Raw genomic sequence first — 18,560 nt, 5'->3', positions numbered from 1 at the left:
GTATTGTATTGTATTACAATTTGCATTCCATAGAATTCAAATTGCAATACAATAAAATACAATATAAGAAATAAAATAAGCAAAAATAATGCAATTAAAAATCAATCTGAATATTTAATGCAGCCATGCCACAGGCCACCTCAATGAATTTGAGGACCACCTGTGATCCAGGGACCACATTTTGGGAACCTTTGCCCTGGAGATATGCCACAGCTGAGGCCTTTGAGTCTCCTAGAAACATATTAGACTTTTTTTCCACATTAGCTTTTTTTGGTGGCAATAAATAAGACAGAGTAAGATGGAACAATTAGCATATTCTTCCTAGGACTGTCTACAACATTTGATCTATTTATTAGTTGCTTTGACTAAAAGGCATCCCCAATTAATTGTGACTTTAAAAAAATAAAAATATTTAAAATATCATGAATAATCATTAAAATGGCAGCACCATCTTAGAAGAGGCATTTCCCCTTTACTCATACATGTTATTTCATTTTTTTTCAGATCTCAAAGAAAGAAGCATGGAAAAAGATCTCAAAAGCATAAGGCATTCTAATTCCTTCCCATTTGTGGGCTGCAAATTTCTAGGACTAAACGTTAATGGGAAAGTGTTCAGTATTTTTGCTTTACTATATCTATGCAAAACACCAGCTACTGTTAAATCATTAATAGTAGTGTTATAACAGTCTTTATGGAATCACTGATTTGCATGAGCAGGTTGTGAAGGGATACGTTAATTTGAAACAGAGATCAAATGATGAGCTTGTCTTTTTTTTAAAAGACATGGAAAATGAGTTTCAGCTGCAAATAAAAATTTGCATCATAATTACTCCTGATATCTTTTAGCCTTGACATTGACACTAACAGCCATTAACACTTGTATATTCTTTGCATTTGTGGCATTTGGCACTTCTGAGGTATTATTGACTGTTCTTCTGGAAGTTGTTGGAAAAGCTAGCTGTGTGTACCTAAAAGATAGCAATAATGACATATTGTAATTCTGAATAAGCAGCACTAATTTTCCAACTAAAACAAGACTGTTAATGAAATGTAAATTAATAAAATGCATTAGAGACTTTCCAAAAAGTGTGTTTCAAATGGAAAAAGTGTTTACTTATGGCAAGGCTATACATTTGTGCTAGAGCTTTTACAGTTTTTTTTAATTATTTCCATATCTGTGAATAAAACATCAGAATAAATAAGACTGGATCTCTGCAGGATGCACAATCGCCACATGCAGAATAATTTCCGAGCATGAATGTTGAAGCAGTGTTAAGTTACTTACCATGGTTGCACATACTTGATTTGGAGGTTACATGAAACTGCAGATGCTACAGACATGTAAAAAAGTCTACAATTGACACACAACCTGCCCCCATGATCTGTGCAAGTCCAGAAACTGCTCCTTAAAAGCCAACAAATGCTATATATATATATATATATATATATATAGCAAAAATAGAGCCATCCAATCTATACAAAAGTAAACAAAGTGGTAAAAATAAATTTAATGCTCCCCGACAGATGACGATGACTACCACTACCACTACTACTACTACTACTACTAATAATAATAATAATAATAATGATGATAATAATAATAATATACTTAAAATCTATTCCAGACTTTATGAGGATTCTAACAAAATAAACTCAACAACTGTACAAATATTTTTAAAACATGTAGTACAAGGAAAGATGATCAAAGGCACAAATCATCAATGATCTTCTTTATATCCTGAGCGCAGATTTTCTTTGCACCCAAAGCAAATTTTTCTGCCAAAGCATAATAAACAAATAATTGCCCAATGCCACAGAACCATTCAGATCTGTTCTAAGATGGAGCCATTAGCATGCATATGTAAAATAATACTAAGGAAATTTACATCTTGGGTGATTATAAAAAGGGCAACTAATTAATTGATTTTTTTTCTAAGCACATAGGGTGAATGATTAGTAATTCCCACCCTAGATTATAAATATTTGGAAGCCAAATAATTCAGGGACACTTCTAAAGTCCCAGCCTGCCAAGATATGTAAATAAAATACCTTTTTAAAGAAAGAACTATAACAATAATAATGCCTTTTTTCTTTTTTATAATTAATTTTCAAAATAAAATATAAACACAACCCACAAAATAACATAAACTAATACATTATGTAGATCATAATCATATTGCTTATAAAGATTACATTTTGATTATCCATAGTAGGTTTTTCACATAATTTTTATTCGTACTTTAATTCTGTTCCCTTTCTTTATCTTTCCTGCAGGATTGCTGAATATCATTCCAATCCTTTCATTTGTTGGACCACTTAATCACTATACCATATCCATGTGTAAGCCATTGGTAGGGGGAACCTTGTATTAGTCCCTTTACTTTGTATTCTTGATCTCTTTAAATTATCTATTAGTTTTTTTAGTAGAGCTATATCCCAAACTGTTTTATACCAAGAATCTATATTTGTTCCTTTAAGGTCTTTCCAAGATTGTGTAATAGTCATCCTTGCTGCTACCAACAAAAAACTTATGATTATGCGGCAAACTATAAGCTCTTCAAGTGACATGCATGCTGAATCCTCTACATCAAAGATTTTTAAAAAGTAAAGTAAGAAAGGTGAACTTTATTTAGGTTTTCATCAGTTCATTATTTTTGGTAATGAAATCTTTTCATTTGGATGAAATTAATATTATATAAGATTTTTACATGAAAACAAAATCATTACTGCACATCTTCAAATGTCACATTTTGTTGTAATTAACAAGAACAGTAGAAGTCCACCACAGTTAAACATCAAGTGTTCTGTACTGAGTAGGAGCAAAAGCAAGCACAGCAGTGAGCAGTAGGATAATTAGAAGTTCCTCCTAGCACCCCCTTTCGTCACATCTTTACATCCATGAGCAAAGTGATACCATCCCATTTTCTTACCAGCGCACAAATATGCTTTTACCACAATCACTAATATTGCTAATGTCATCCCTATTGTGCCTCAGGTGAATTACAGGCCATGCAATCAGTCATAGGTTAATTAAAATTATTATCTTAAAATATGATCCTTGACAATTTATCTCATTTTCCTGAACAAAATATATTTACTTTTTTTTAAAAAAAGTCACCAAACTTGAAAGAAATATTTCCAGAAAGTCATTATAATAATAATTATGAACTCATTGTAGATTGAAATCTTTTGAAAGTCTCTGTAATCCTTTGGAGAGATGAGTGTGTTTTCATTGTGTTGCATTAGTATTCTGACTCTTCTACATGAAACAAACCTTTAATCTCCTCGAGCCCTTGGGATCCATCATTGTATACTAATACCTAGCACGGGCTTAACCTATCTAAATATTTTAAACCACATTAGCAAAGTATTTTCCAGAAAAATTGACCATAGGGTTTGGTTTCCCTCTACAGGCATCAGTAAAAGGCAGCACCTAAATTGAAATACTTGCATATAGAACAAACTACCTTCTGTATATGATTCTGTGTATATTGTCATTCATCTACATAATTCTGAAGCATTCTGCTCCAGTAGCCCCTCTTGAATATGTTTAGGGTGAGTATGAGCAGGTGGTGGTAACAGTACATTGCTTTAGGCATCTCATAGTGAAGACTGACTATGGAACTGAGAGACAAGCTCCCTTCATGCTATAATCACATGAATGGGAGGCCTTTCATAGAAAGGGGCAGGGGGCCTGTGCTGTTGACCTCAGCCCAACATCAAGCTTAGACATCAGGGAAGTGGAAGTCTATACATAGACCTCTATGAGTGAAGGCTTGGATTGGAGTTGGAAGCCCAGCTGTGCAGCATTCCACCTCTTGTTTAAACCTACACAAGTCAAAGTCTACATGTGTGGGCTTATCCTTCTTGGACATCCACATGGATGTCAGGGAGCAGAATGAGGAAGCCACATGACTGGAAGCAGGGCCAGTGGCACGGTACCCCTTGTGATTAACATTTTAAGGTTGCTTCTATGGAATCCACATGTCAGATACAAAGGAAGACTTACAGAGAAGGAGGTTAAGCATGGCAGCTATCAAATATGGCCCCTCTATAGTTGAAGGTGTGGTGAGATAGGGAAGCAGAATTGAGAGGGGGGGAAACAAAAGTGATCTGATGTGAGCAAAAACAGGTTTTCAAGTTGCTCAGACCAGTGAGCAAGCCTGACCTAGATGTTTATGTCTATTTGTCAAAAGGCTCTTATTTGTTCTCTATGTAGGCACCTCCATTGAACAACTGAGGTCAAGACAAGACTCTACATCTTGTTCTTTTTTGAGTTTTATGGTGATCTTTTATTGTTCTTATTGATGTTTATTTTGTTTGGTTTTGTACTGTGTATGGGGTTTTCATGTTTTATGACAGTAACCTAATTTGGGATTCTTTTTTGGTAATGAAGAATGGGCTAGACATGGTTTAAATAAATGAATTTCTTTGGTCACTTGTTCAAGGCCAATTGTGAGCTTGAGATCTGACTGGAAAGAGAAAATGCTTGACTACTATCACCACTGTGTTTTGATGTTCATGAATTTTAATATTATGCCACTAACTTTACTACTGCACCCCAGAATAAAAATAAGATGTATACGGGATAAACCAAGAAGAAACCTTATTAAACTAATTTACAGGAAGTCTGTAATTTCTAATTAAATAATGGAACTCCCTTCCAAAATAGGTTATTTTTATTAGTAGTAGTATTATTAATTAAATGTATATCCCACTTTTCCTTCCCATAGGAGCAATACATTGAATAAATTTATTTATTTATTGGAACATATTTATATACCGCCCTCATATAAAATATCAGAGTGGCGTACAACAGAATTTAAAGTGCAAAAAGCATAAGAACCATGCTGATGAATTTTCATAATTTTATTTAAAAGATTGCAAATTGCTGCAGAAGTGAAAAATGAGAAACTGAAAGAAAGAAAAATTGATAGATATGTCCATTCCTGTGGATAGGTGTGTTTAGAACTGCAGCCTTAGGGAGCAATCCAAACCCAAGATCCACCAGAATGAGAGGAGTTTAGTATAGGTGTATCTCTGGCAGAGTTGGCTGAAGTCCCTCATCCTGGATGAGCCAGAGATACACCAGTGTAAGTCCTCCATTCTGGCTCAGCCGAAGCCAGCTCAGCTGAGGCTGGGGTAAGTCCTGAAAAAGGGCATTCTGGGGAAGTGGGGAGATGGGATGGGACAGGGGGAGACTTATCCCTATTCCAAATTCCATTCAGCTCAATCACCTGCCCTAGCGACCGAGCAGAAGTTACACTCGCAAAAAGAGTGGTGTAAGTCAGATTCTGTTTAAAAGACATATTTTCTGTCTGTGAGGCCTGGGCCGGCTGTGCCGACATTATCCCCATTCCTGAATGGAGTTTGGAATAGGAGTTAATTACAACCACATTGTTTACCCTGGTGTAAATTATGCTAGCTTCCTATAGTTTGGATTGCACTGCCTGTGGGTTCATGGCTCACCATTCTTAGAGCAGTGGTGGGGAATCTGTAGCCCTGCAGACGTTGCTGGACTTCAGCTTCTATCTTCCTTGACCACTGACCATGCTGGCTGGGTTCAAGAACATCTAGGGGGGGGATCTCAGGTTCCCCAACCCTCTTGCATAACATACTTTTATACAGAAGTAAATCCCATTAAGTACAATGGCATTTAATTGCAAGTGGTGGGTATACCCAGTAATGGATTACAGCTTCAACCACTATGATCAGCCAGTTTTCTTAGTACCTACCTCTCAAACAAGTATTTTTGTCCTCAAGTACCTTATAATGTAGCCCCCAATTGAGCATATTGTTTTAAATTAAAATGTTTCCCCATGTGGATGACCAGAATTAATCTCAAAACAATTAGCACATCTTGCATGTGATCATTATGAAGAGGCAAGAAACCAGATTTTCACAATCATCCTGTTGTTTTAGCCGGACAGAATTCCAGCCACATACCTGCTCACTTAGTGAAGACCTTGGCAGAGGAGATTAATCCAGCCCTCACAAGCTGTTAGAATAAAAAGAAAAATTATAGCACTCCACCACTGAAATGTTCTCATTGGAAATACTGATCACCAAGTCACGCCTAATGTTCCTTCTGCATTATTGGAAAATTATCCAAATAATAAGCTCGCTCACAATTTCTGGCTCAGGGTCAATTGACTGTCACTGCTTATGACATTATATGAAACAGAGCATTAGCTGCTTAAGTCAAATCCAATTCCACCTTCTTCGAAGCATCTGAAGTGGTCTTAAGGGGAGAGGACTTTTAACCATATGTTGTGAGTAGGAAAGCATCCAAAAATATAAAAATGGGGACTTGCTTAGAGAGATACCTTGAAGTCCACAGTCTATGTGCTACACTGGGGATAAGAATGTTCCCTTTGGGCTCCTTGGCAAGAGTAAAGCTGCAGAGATTTCCACTGAAAAGAAAAGGGGAAAACACACACATATATATTTACATAATATGCCTCCCACAAAGATCTAAAAAGGAAAGGAAAGGTCAATAGTTTTGAAAACAAAAATATACCATTGGATCCAGCTCCTCCATTTCCACACAATGTTGGTGAACACTTTGAAAGCAGAATTAAATCTTCACACAGCTAGGCCCACCAATCTTTTAAAACTCTGGGCTTCTCCTATTTCTTAGAAACATAGCCTGACACACAGAGATCAAGAAGGTGAAGCATTTTTTCCAGAACACTTTGTCTCCTTGTCAGGCAAAGCTTCAACCTGCTTGATCTCTGCCTGTCAAGTGACACAGGAGCACACCTAGTACAAGAATTTGTCATTCCTGTGTTCAACAGACAACAAGAATACATTTTTGGAAATTCCTGAGACAGGCCAATGGCATACACTACTACGATGGAACGTCCAACCATAGAAATAGAAGGATTTCCAAGCAAGGAAAGTGCCAATGGGAACTTCCCTTCAAGGGCTAATAGTGGGCATAGAGAAAGACCATTTCTGCTGGACCATGGTGGGGGAACATTTTTATATCCCACCTTTCTTTCATCAAGGAACCCAAGGTGGCATACATGTGCTTGTCAGACATCCACACGCTGCCCAGATCCAGACCTGCTTAGCTTCAGCAAGTTGGTGGCCTCACGTGCCTCTAGACCATACACTGGGACATGCTGCAATCTCAGTAATGTAATATCTAGTTTAGTGTCGTGCCTGGTTTGGCCTTAAGAAATACTAATTTGTTGTTATATGCCTTCAAGTCGATTACGACTTATGGCAACCCTATGAATCAGCGACCTCCAAGAGCATCTGTGATAAACCACCATTAATACTAAGTAGTAGTAGTGGCGGTGGTGGTGGTTGTAGCAGTAGTACGTTGAACATGCATCTTGGATAAAAACCTCCTGAACTGTACAGTCTTATGCATGTCTTTTCAGAAGTACTCCCATGTAAATGTATACATAGCTAGAGTTGCCAGCATGTTTCTTTAATTATTATTTATCATGCAGAAACTTAACAGATGAAGCTTCTCCCCAGCAAAAAGGTGCAATGGTGCAAAAGCAAGCAAACAAGCCCTTAACTGCCTGATCATCTGCTTCTTGCACAGCGATCAATGACACAATTGCAGCTGGCTATCCCAGTTTGTATCAAAGTGGTTACAGGATAGCTTGTAAATACATGTTTAGAAGGGGTTAATTTGGAGCACTGTATCTAAAAACAGCTAACTTTTAAAAGTAAACCTTATCTCCATTCAGTTTGGTCAGGTGTAGCACTACCCATTACAGAATGCAAAGAGCCATTTACATTTTGTCACGTCTGTAATCAATCCTGTTTAGTCCCAGATCGGATTTTAAGAATATCATCGCTTTATGGAGACAGAGCTGTTAACCATCTGAACAGAATCGATTAACAATGCAATGAAATATAAAGGGCTGCAAATGTTCCCCAATCATCACCATTAACCAAGCAGCAAGATGTAAAACAGAACGATCAACAGCCATAGAGTGACAGCAATAGATATTTAAAGGAAAAAGCAAAGCCTGTGAAGCACAATGAAAATATCATGAATGAATTGTGATGAATTCCGTATTTGTTCTACAATGTCACATCAGAAAACTTACTTTTGTAAAATCAGTTTTAGCATCTTACCTGGACTATAATTACACCTGAGGGCTTTGTTATTCTGCAAAGCTAATCATTTAACAAAAGCTATTAAACTCTGGGGATAGGTGAAGATTAACTCAAATAAATGGGCAACTGCTGGACTGTGAAAATGCAAAATGTTAGACATTTCCCCCCTTTCCAACATGGTGTTCTTTGAAGAGACAGGGGATATTAAAAAATATGAATCAAGTGTGACACTGAATTCTACTTGTCTGAATTAATAACATATTTTGTTTAATTAGCTTTCTTTGCATGGCTAAAGTAAAAAGAAATATTAGGCCTGTTTTGAATTCATAATAGAAATGTATTGAGAATCACATTGCTTGTGCTAAAATGCTGACAGTTAATTTACTTGTGTGTGTAAAGAGAAATGCTAATTTGCTGAATTGCAGAACCATTGTTTGTTTAAAGCTGTGTCTGCAAAATGGATAACTGTATTCTCACAGGCTTTTAGTTGCAAATGCACCTGTGCCGAAGAAAGTATCAGACTATGTTGCACATATACAAGGCTAAGATGAACATAACAAGATAACAAGTGTGAAAAACAACTTCTAAATATGGTTATGAGGAGGAAATGGGCATGGATTAATGATGTAGTTATGATGTAGATATGATGAGATTGATGCATGCATAATTAGTAAAATAAAGCTTATAAAAAGGCCAACCCAGCAGAGTCTGTCAGAACTGGCTTGGCCCTTTTCCACGTGCACGTGTTAGAAATAAATATTCTCCATTCTCCATCTTGTTTCGTTCGTTCTTAAGCTCTATTGGGTGAGTATTGGGAGTGGATCCAAGCTACCAGGATCCCTAAAAGGGACTGGGGCGTATTGTTTGTAACAATTTGTTGTTACTCCGCCGGGACTCATTTTGTTGGCATTCCTCTTTGCCTTGGATGTGGTCCCTACAGGGGGTTGGGAAGAGCGCTCCAGGCTACTTTCAGCCTGCCCAGGCCTGTGGGAGCGGATTGGGGCGACGAGGTATTGCCATGATGACTCCCTTTTAAATTGAAACAAGGTTGGAGAGGATTGGAGAAGAGCAGGGGGTTTCAACGTTCCAACGTCTCTTCGAAAGGGGTAAGAGCTCATTGGGCTTAAGTGTGAAGAGAGTGGTGTGTGAAAGTGTGTGCATGAGACAGGGCTTATCCTCAGAGGTTTACCCTGAAGTGAGTGTGGACCTCTAATTAGTGCGTTTCTCATGTCCTCACGAGAGGCTGAGCCACGAACAGAGGGAAGCGCATGTCGTAAGTCATCTGCCTGTTGTTTCATCTTAGACGCTTCCCCTGGTAGACAGGAGGCTACCCCCAGAGTCGAAAGTCATCTGCAAAGGGCAGAGGGGACTGGGCACAGGAGAGATGGGGCAAAGTGCTTCGAAGCAGGATGGGGCAGAGGGGGCTGGACACGGGAATCCCGGAGTCATACGTCATCTGCAAAGGGCAGAGGGGACTGGGCACGGGAAAGTTAAGAAAGGGTTTAGAAAGAGTCAGAAGGAAAAGGGCGATTGGAAAATGACCCCCCCTTGAATGTATTTTGCAAAATTTCTCTGAGTTTAAGAAAAGTGTTGTCTCTTCTGGAGGGCCAGTCCCGAATGAAGAGCAGTTGTCAATGTTTTGTAATGAAGCATGGGTGGAGCTGGGTATTGATTGGCCACTGGGAGGAACGTTTAACATTACAAGGGCTCGGCAGTTGGAAGTCACCCTTTTTGACATGCTGCCAGACGAGTTAACATCGTGGTGGTATGCTAGGGGGTGGAGAATCATCTGCCTAGACCCACCTTCAGAGTGTGCGCTGGAAATGGCTTTGGCTCAATGCCAAATTAATAAGGGAAAGAAATTGGAAATAAAACCCCCAGTTCTTCAGGCAGAAGAAGAAGAATGGCTGGTTTTGCCTACGGCCCCACCTCCGGCCATTCCTTTGCCAGCACCACCAGTATTACTAGTGCCACCACAGGGAATTCACCACCACAGGCGGTCCAATTGCCACCAGCCCAAATTGAGCCACCTATCCAGGCTCAGGCTGAACCATCAGTTCAGGCTGTGCCATCAGTTCAAGTACAGCCCCCAACGTATCAACAGTCTATTGTTCAGCAGACCCAGTCCGCCAGTTTTGGAACCCCTTCCTCTGGAAGTACAGCAATGGAACAGGATTTAAGTCAATCACCTATTGCTGGAACTTCGTCTGGAACTGCAGTGACTTTCCAGGATTTAAGTCAATCCTTAAGGCGAATACGACAAGAATATGATATTTTGGATCGTTATGCTTATTCTGTGCGACAAAGCCAGAATTTAGGAGCCTCGCCCCAAATGATTGACCCACGTCTCCAGATGATTGAGGAAGTTAGGAGGGAGAACCAAGGAATGGATGGACATACCTTGCGGAGCGGGCATACATATAGCTCCACTCCCATAAGTAGAGATGAAGGCAGAAATAGTCTTGCACCAGAAAATATTTTGGCTGATGCCTCTCACCTTATGGCACCAATGCGAGAGATGTTGGATGGCCAGGGACAAGTTGCTTATGTACATGTGCCCTTTACCACTTCTGATTTATATAATTGGAAAAATCAGACGCCAGGCCTGAGAGAAGACCAAGATAAACATTGTCAACTATGGGAGACTATTTTTGCTAGCCACCACCCTACTTGGGCTGATATTCAGACGTTGATGAATACCCTTCTTAGTTCAGAAGAAAAGTCATTAGTACTTTCCCAAGCCACGGCTCTTGCATTGGAAGAGCAGAGACAAGGTGGCAATGCACCTGGCTTAGCCCCAGTACATGTTTTACCGACACAAGAACCTCGTAGATGGATTCAAACCCCAGGAATAGGGGCCCCTGAGATTACTAGATATAAAAGATTAATATTACATGGACTTAAACATGCCATTCCTAAGCCAATGAATGTGGCAAAGATATATGAAATCCATCAAGAGAAAGAGGAAACTCCCTCTTCCTTTCTTAATCGTCTTACCACAGCCATGCAAAGATTTACCACTCTTAATCCAGAGGCGGATGAAAATCAACGGCTTTTAATTTCTTTGTTTATTGGCCAAAGTTCTTCATATATTTGAAAGAAGTTGCAGAAGGTGGAAGGGGTGATGGGTATGAGACTGGGACAAATAATGGACATTGCGTTCAAGGTTTATGTAAACAGGGATGAACTAAGCAAAAAGGAAGAAGGAAAGCTAATGAAAAAGCAATGTAGTATGCTTGAAAAACAATGTGACTTGATTGCAGCAGTGGTTGGTGTAAATCAAAGAGACAAGGAAAGAGGGTCAAAGCCACAGATAAGAGTGGAGAAGGACCAGTGTGCTAAGTGTTTGAGAAGAGGTCATTGGGCAAGGGACTGCAGAAATGAGAAGATTCATAGGGTCCGCCAAGATGAGAGAAGAAGCTCGGGTGGATATAGAGAGGCAACTGGTTCTCGGGATAACTATAGGGAATCGAGGATAGCCTCAAATTCTGATTTAAATCCACCTTAGGCCCGAATTGCAGTTGCCAGAGGGCAGGAGGAAGAATCAGAATGAAGATGGATGGGATATGAGGGCGGCTCGCGGGAAGAACCATATGTGTGTCTTACCCTAAATAATTTGGCGGTCCAAGGACTAGTAGATACAGGAGCGGCCTTCTCTATGATTCCACGAGCAATGTCCCGTCTACCCTTGACCCTCACTAAAGAAACTAAAGATGTAATGGGAATAGAAGGACAGCGTCGTTGAGTCCCTTTGTCTCAGCCCATACAGGTACACCTTCCAGGGATAGAAGATAAACAACAATATTTTACACATCAGTTTTTGGTTTTGGATGGCTGCCCCATTGCAATATTTGGAAGAGACCTTCTAGCAAAACTTCAAGCCCAAATTATATTTAGAGGAAAAACCTTGGAAGTAAAGATACCAAAGAAACAGGAATGCGCTTTCCAGATGATCCTAAGGGTGGAGCCAGAAGTTAAAGAGAAACAACAGTGGGAGCCTCCGGAGGGGATCCATCCTGATGTTTGGGCTAGAAAGAATAATCCTGCTCGGGCGGTCAATGCTGAACCAGTGAAGGTCAGATTGAAGCCTGGGGTAGGCCCAACTCCAGTACGTCAATTTCCTTTGAAGCTAGAAGTACGCTTGAGTTTGAAGGAACTAGTAACGGACTTTATCCATTACCAATGGTTACATCAAACTACTAGACCTCATAATACCCCCATATTTGGAGTTCCCAAAGAAGGCCGCCCAGGACAGTATAGGATGGTGCAAGACTTGCGAACTATCAATGAAAAAGTTTTAGAAGATGTTCCAGTAGTGCCAAACCCACATACTCTGTTGGCTCATGTACCTGGCGATACTACCCGGTTTACTGTTATTGATTTAAAGGATGCATTCTTTTCAATACCTCTTCATGAAGATAGTCAAGACCTTTTTGCATTCCAATGGGAAGATCCAGTTGATCATCGACAGTGTCAGCTAACCGTGTTGCCTCAAGGGTTTATCAGTTCCCCATCAGAATTTACAAAGGCTTTACAGAAAGATTTAGGACCATGGTATCAAAGACAACCAAAGTCAGCATTACTAGTCTATGTGGATGATATTTTGATCTGTAGCCCAGATAAGAGGAGCAATGAACAAGATGCTGTGAGTCTATTGAATCATTTGCATACCTGTGGATATCGAGTGTCCAAAGATAAGGTACAATGGAACCAGAAGCAAGTAACGTACCTAGGATATCAGTTATCACAGGAAGGACGAATGTTGTCAACTGAAAGGCGGACAGCGATCTGTGGTTTACCACCACCAACAAATGTCAGGGAGCTGCGATCATTTTTGGGTTTAGCTGGCTTTTGCCGACAGTGGATACCAAACTACAGTAGCTATGCCACTCCTTTGTATGAGTTATTGAAGAAGGAAACAGATTGGAAATGGACTAAAGAATGTCACCAAGCTTTTGAAGACATCAAACAAGCTTTGCAGAAAGCACCAGCTTTAGCCTTACCAGATGGGCTTAAACCATATAGACTTTATGTTTCAGAAAACAAGGGAACTGCGAGTGGAGTTTTGACACAGCAGTGGGGCCCTGATCATTTACCAGTGGGTTACTACTCGTCTCAATTGGATCCTGTAGCAAGAGGATGGCCAGCCTGTCTGCGAATTGTGGCAGCTACAGGAATTCTTTTGAAGAAAGCTGAAAAGATCATGATGGGAGCCCCAGTAGAAGTACTAGGACCACATGATTTGAAAAGGATCCTGGGAGAGAAGGCAGCTAAGGTTCTTAGCCCAAGTCGGCTTACCCAGTATGAACAGCAGCTGCTAGGACGACAAGGCTTACATCTGAGGCTTGTAATACCTTGAATCCAGCAACACTACTGCCCCAACCGGGAGAATTAATACATGATTGTATCCAGACATTAGAGTGTTCATTGAAACCTCGGATAGATTTGACTGACCACCCAATAGCAGGACGACATTTATATGTGGATGGAAGTTCGAAGGTAATAGATGGACAGTGGTATGCAGGATGCGCCGTATGTGAGGACTTGAAACCTATAAAGAGTGTTAAATTGCCGCCTACCTACTCAGCTCAGATGGCGGAACTGGCCGCAGCCATAGAGGCCCTGAAAGAATTGGATAAACAAGAAGGGAATATATACACTGATTCTAAGTATGTATTCCAAACTGCACATGCTTTTGCTATGTTGTGGAAGGAAAGAGGTTTTATTAAAAGTGATGGACACAGAATTGAACATCAACAGATGATAAAGGAGTTTTTGGAATGTGTTCAATTGCCAAACAAGATAGCTATTATTCATGTGAAGGCCTATGGAAAAGAATTAGAGTCAGCTAGGCGAAAGGGGAATCACCAAGTGGATGAAGCAGCAAAGGAAGCAGCATTGAGTGGACAGCCATTGGAGAAGAATTTAATGAGCATCATGATCCCATGGAGAGAGTTGATCCCTCAATATTCTAAGAAAGAAGAAGATGCTGCAATAAAGTATGGGGCTCAGAAGTTATCCAATGGTTGGTGGCAATTACCTACAGGATTAATTTTTGTCCCAAAGGCAGTGCTTCGAGCGCTTGTACTAGAGACTCATAAACAGACTCATCTTGGAGGCAATGCTTTAGGGTATCTTTTAATTAGACAAATAGTTGCACCAGGATTGTATGAAGAAACAAAGCGAGCAGTATATGGATGTACTATTTGCGCAGCAACTAATCCTGCCCCAAAGCCACCACCAGCGATGGGAGGAAGACCATGGGCCTACTATCCTTTCCAGCGATTACAAATAGACTTTGCAGAATTACCAAGATGTGTAGGGTATAAGTACCTGCTAGTTATAATAGATCAATTGACAGGATGGATAGAGGCCTTTCCCACGCGAGCAGCAACAGCAATTACAGTAGCGAAGATACTGTTGAAGGAAATTTTTCCAAGATATTCTATGCCAGAGACATTTGAGTCAGACCAAGGCCCACATTTTGTGAGTAAAATAATTTGTGCTGTAAGTGTGGCCTTGGGATTCAAGTGGAACCTCCATACCCCATGGAGACCACAATCATCCGGTCAAGTCGAACGTGCTAACCGGACGGTTAAGACTTTATTGACCAAGCTTTGTCAAGAGACTAAATTGAATTGGATAACAGCATTGCCATTGGCTTTAACTATTATGAGAAATACTCCCAGGGGAAAAACAAAACTGACTCCCTTTGAGTCGCTGTTTGGCAGACCTCCCATTGAGCCTGGGCCCCAGACAGAGATTAATGGGGAATTGGGAAACAGACAATTATTAGAATATGTTACTGCCTTGCAGGGTGTCTTGTCTTCTATTCACAGGCATAATCGTGAGTTTCAGAGGTTACCCTTGGATGTGGCCATTCACCAATACCAACCCGGAGATTGGGTACGAGTTCGGAAGTGGAAGCAAGAGCCTTTGCAGCCTACGTGGGGACCACCGGAGCAGATCATTTTGATTACTGAATCAGCAGTAAAGCTCGTAGGCCATAAGCGGTGGGTCCATGCCAGTAGGATAAAGAAAGCAGAGCCTGTCATTACTGAGGAACCAGAGAAGGGAGTAGCCAAGGACTCCCCACCTGGAGAGGCGAAGGATCAGACGCCTGAAGAAAAGTGGTTATCGGAAACCGTACCGGGTTTCAACCTGAAGCTCAAGTTGAAGAAACAGAAAGACTGAGATTGTATGGGAGGTTCACGGAAACCTTTCCCCATCCAGCCTACTAGTATACAAGTACCAGGAGATCCTAGGAGGAAGGTTCCAATAACAGTAGTCCAAATTGTAGATACGTGTACTAAGAATAGAAAGCAACATCTACATACTATTGCTCGAACCTTTCTGAATTCTATCCTTCCACCCGATATTGATCTAAGGACTGTACGTCTGAGGTGGTAAATGGGAGGGTCTCCTCCAACATTGCCACCGGAAGCATACACTGTAAATTGGAGATTCAAAGATTTGCACACTTGGGGACGTGTTGAAGTAAAAGTTATTTTGCCCCATGTTCCATTGATTGCCAATATACCAAAAGATCCTAGACAGTATTATTATCATCCTGATTTAGACGCGAATCTCACATACAGACGACGAGTGTGGTGTGTAAGGGCAGGTCGTTACGTCCTTGATCAAGGTCCTTAAGTCAATGGGAGGAAGTGTTCCACCTTCCCCATTAATTGCAATAATAGCTGCAAGAAATGAAAGGAACTATCAAAGGTATCTTCGAGTTCCTGTAGTAGTAATTCAGAAACGACCACCTTTAATTGGTTCACGCCTTGATAGACCATATCAGTGGCATACAGTGGTTTGGACTTGGCTGAATCACAGAATTCCAAACAGTGGTATTAGATTTGTGTACTAGATTTGTAGCCTAAGTTGTATCTCATGTTAAAATGGGAAGAAACTCAGCAGATATTAATTCTCTGGGCTTTAAGCCTATCCTTGGTACTATTTTGTGTCTCACTTCTTTATTTCTGGTATATATCTGCTTCCCAACTCCTTTTTCCACTCAAGAAGCGAGAATATGTAGAGATCAAAGGAGCTCATTCCAGAAGGAAAAAAGGAAAAATGTGTTTGTTGAACTTGCTCAAGAGGTAGCCAAAGGGTTTAACCTCACAAATTGTTGGATTTGTGGAAGTCCAAAAGGATTTTTGAAATGGCCATGGATAGGATTTCCCCTTGCACCCTATTGGCTTTTAAGTAATAGAAGTGAAGTACATGTTAATTTGAGTACCTGGACAGAGCCACATGAATGGGAGTTGTACAAATCAAGTTTGGGCAAATATTGTCTCCAACAGAATATTTCGATAGGCAAATATGTTGGAGCCAGTAAATGTAATTGGACATTGGGATGGCGTGAATATTGTTCCATTAGTGATTGTCCAGTTACAAACTGTACTAAATTTGTTTCTCGATGGAATAATACACACATCCAACTTGAAAATGGAACATGGTGCTCATGCATTCCTGGTGCACGTAATCGGAGTTCATGTAGGTCTAAATGTTCAGATCCTTACACAGATATTCAATTGAGTGACTGCCAAGAAAGGAATCTAACGATTCCTACCATCTTAAAAGATCAAGGTTGGCTATGGAAACACCTTAATGCAACTGTTATTATGGGATTTCAGAATTATTGGGCAGTATGGAACCAAACCAATAATGATACCAAATGTACCTACAGAAATGAATCTCAATTAGGGAAATGTAGTTTTATTTTGGGGAAAGGATACCGTATTGTCACAGGCCCTCTCGGTGCAAAGGATACATACTACATTCCTTATAATAAAAGGTCTCTAATTTTACACAATACTACTATGCCTGCATTGAAAGGACACTATTGGATTTGTGATCAAAAGGCTTATGCAATTCTTCCCTTAAATTGGACTGGCATTTGTTATGTTGGAATCATACAGCCAATGTATACTATAAAAGGTGGAAACTTAAATCCTTTAGTTCCAGTGTTTGATGAAGAACAGTCTGAAAGAAAGAAAAGGGCACTTGATCTTTCTTTGACAAAAGGCCAAGATAATGGTTGGAGGGACACTTGGCCTCCAGAAAGGATCATTGAACATTATGATCCTGCTTCATGGGCACAAGATGGTTCAGCGGGATACCGTGGCCCAATATATATTTTGAATCGCCTTATTAGACTTCAGGCGGTAATAGAGATAATAACCAATCAAACAGCTGAAGCTTTAACCTTGCTTGCTGATCAATCAACTCAAATGAGAGAAGCGATACTTCAAAACCGACTGGCCTTGGATTATTTGTTAGCCGAAGAAGGAGGTGTCTGCGGACTCCTTAATTTGACAGAATGTTGTGTGAAAATTGATGACAACGGCAATGTAGTAAAAGACATTGCTAATAAGATCAAAAAGCTTGCTTATGTCCCAGTACAAACTTGGAAAGGGATAAATCTTGGAGCTTGGGGAAGTTGGTTCAATTGGTTTGGAGGAATGAAGACAATGATTATATTGGTTCTTCTGATTTTAATGGGATGTATGCTTTTACCTTGCCTAATGCCTGTAATCATGAATGGTATTCGTAGCATAATAGATAATGCAGTAACTAAAAGTAGCATGCAAATGTATGGTAGAATTATGTATCAACAAGTGATTCAGAATGAAGAAGCTATATGATATAAATATCAAAAAGCTTCTAAGGGGGGAATTGTGACACTGAATTCTACTTGTCTGAATTAATAACATATTTTGTTTAATTAGCTTTCTTTGCATGGTTAAAGTAAAAAGAAATATTAGGCCTGTTTTGAATTCATATTAGAAATGTATTGAGAATCACATTGCTTGTGCTAAAATGCTGACAGTTAATTTACTTGTGTGTGTAAAGAGAAATGCTAATTTGCTGAATTGCAGAACCATTGTTTGTTTAAAGCTGTGTCTGCAAAATGGATAACTGTATTCTCACAGGCTTTTAGTTGCAAATGCACCTGTGCCGAAGAAAGTATCAGACTATGTTGCACATGTACAAGGCTAAGATGAACATAACAAGATAACAAGTGTGAAAAACAACTTCTAAATATGGTTATGAGGAGGAAATGGGCATAGATTAATGATGTAGTTATGATGTAGATATGATGAGATTGATGCATGCATAATTAGTAAAATAAAGCTTATAAAAAGGCCAACCCAGCAGAGTCTGTCAGAACTGGCTTGGCCCTTTTCCACGTGCACGTGTTAGAAATAAATATTCTCCATTCTCCATCTTGTTTCGTTCATTCTTAAGCTCTATTGGGTGAGTATTGGGAGCGGATCCAAGCTACCAGGATCCCTAAAAGGGACTGGGGTGTATTGTTTGTAACACAAGTGTGGCCATGGAAGTCTTTATATGTGTGTTTGTTTAAAAGCTGCAGTCCTGTGGCACAATACAAACAATTGATGATAGCTGGCACTCATTGAGACTGATGGGTAGGAAGGCAGGGAGATCAAGAGCAGGTGGAGCCT

This window comes from Rhineura floridana, chromosome 7, assembly GCF_030035675.1.
Source record: "Rhineura floridana isolate rRhiFlo1 chromosome 7, rRhiFlo1.hap2, whole genome shotgun sequence".
Lineage (NCBI taxonomy): Eukaryota > Metazoa > Chordata > Lepidosauria > Squamata > Rhineuridae > Rhineura > Rhineura floridana.
This window is presented reverse-complemented; position numbering follows the sequence as displayed.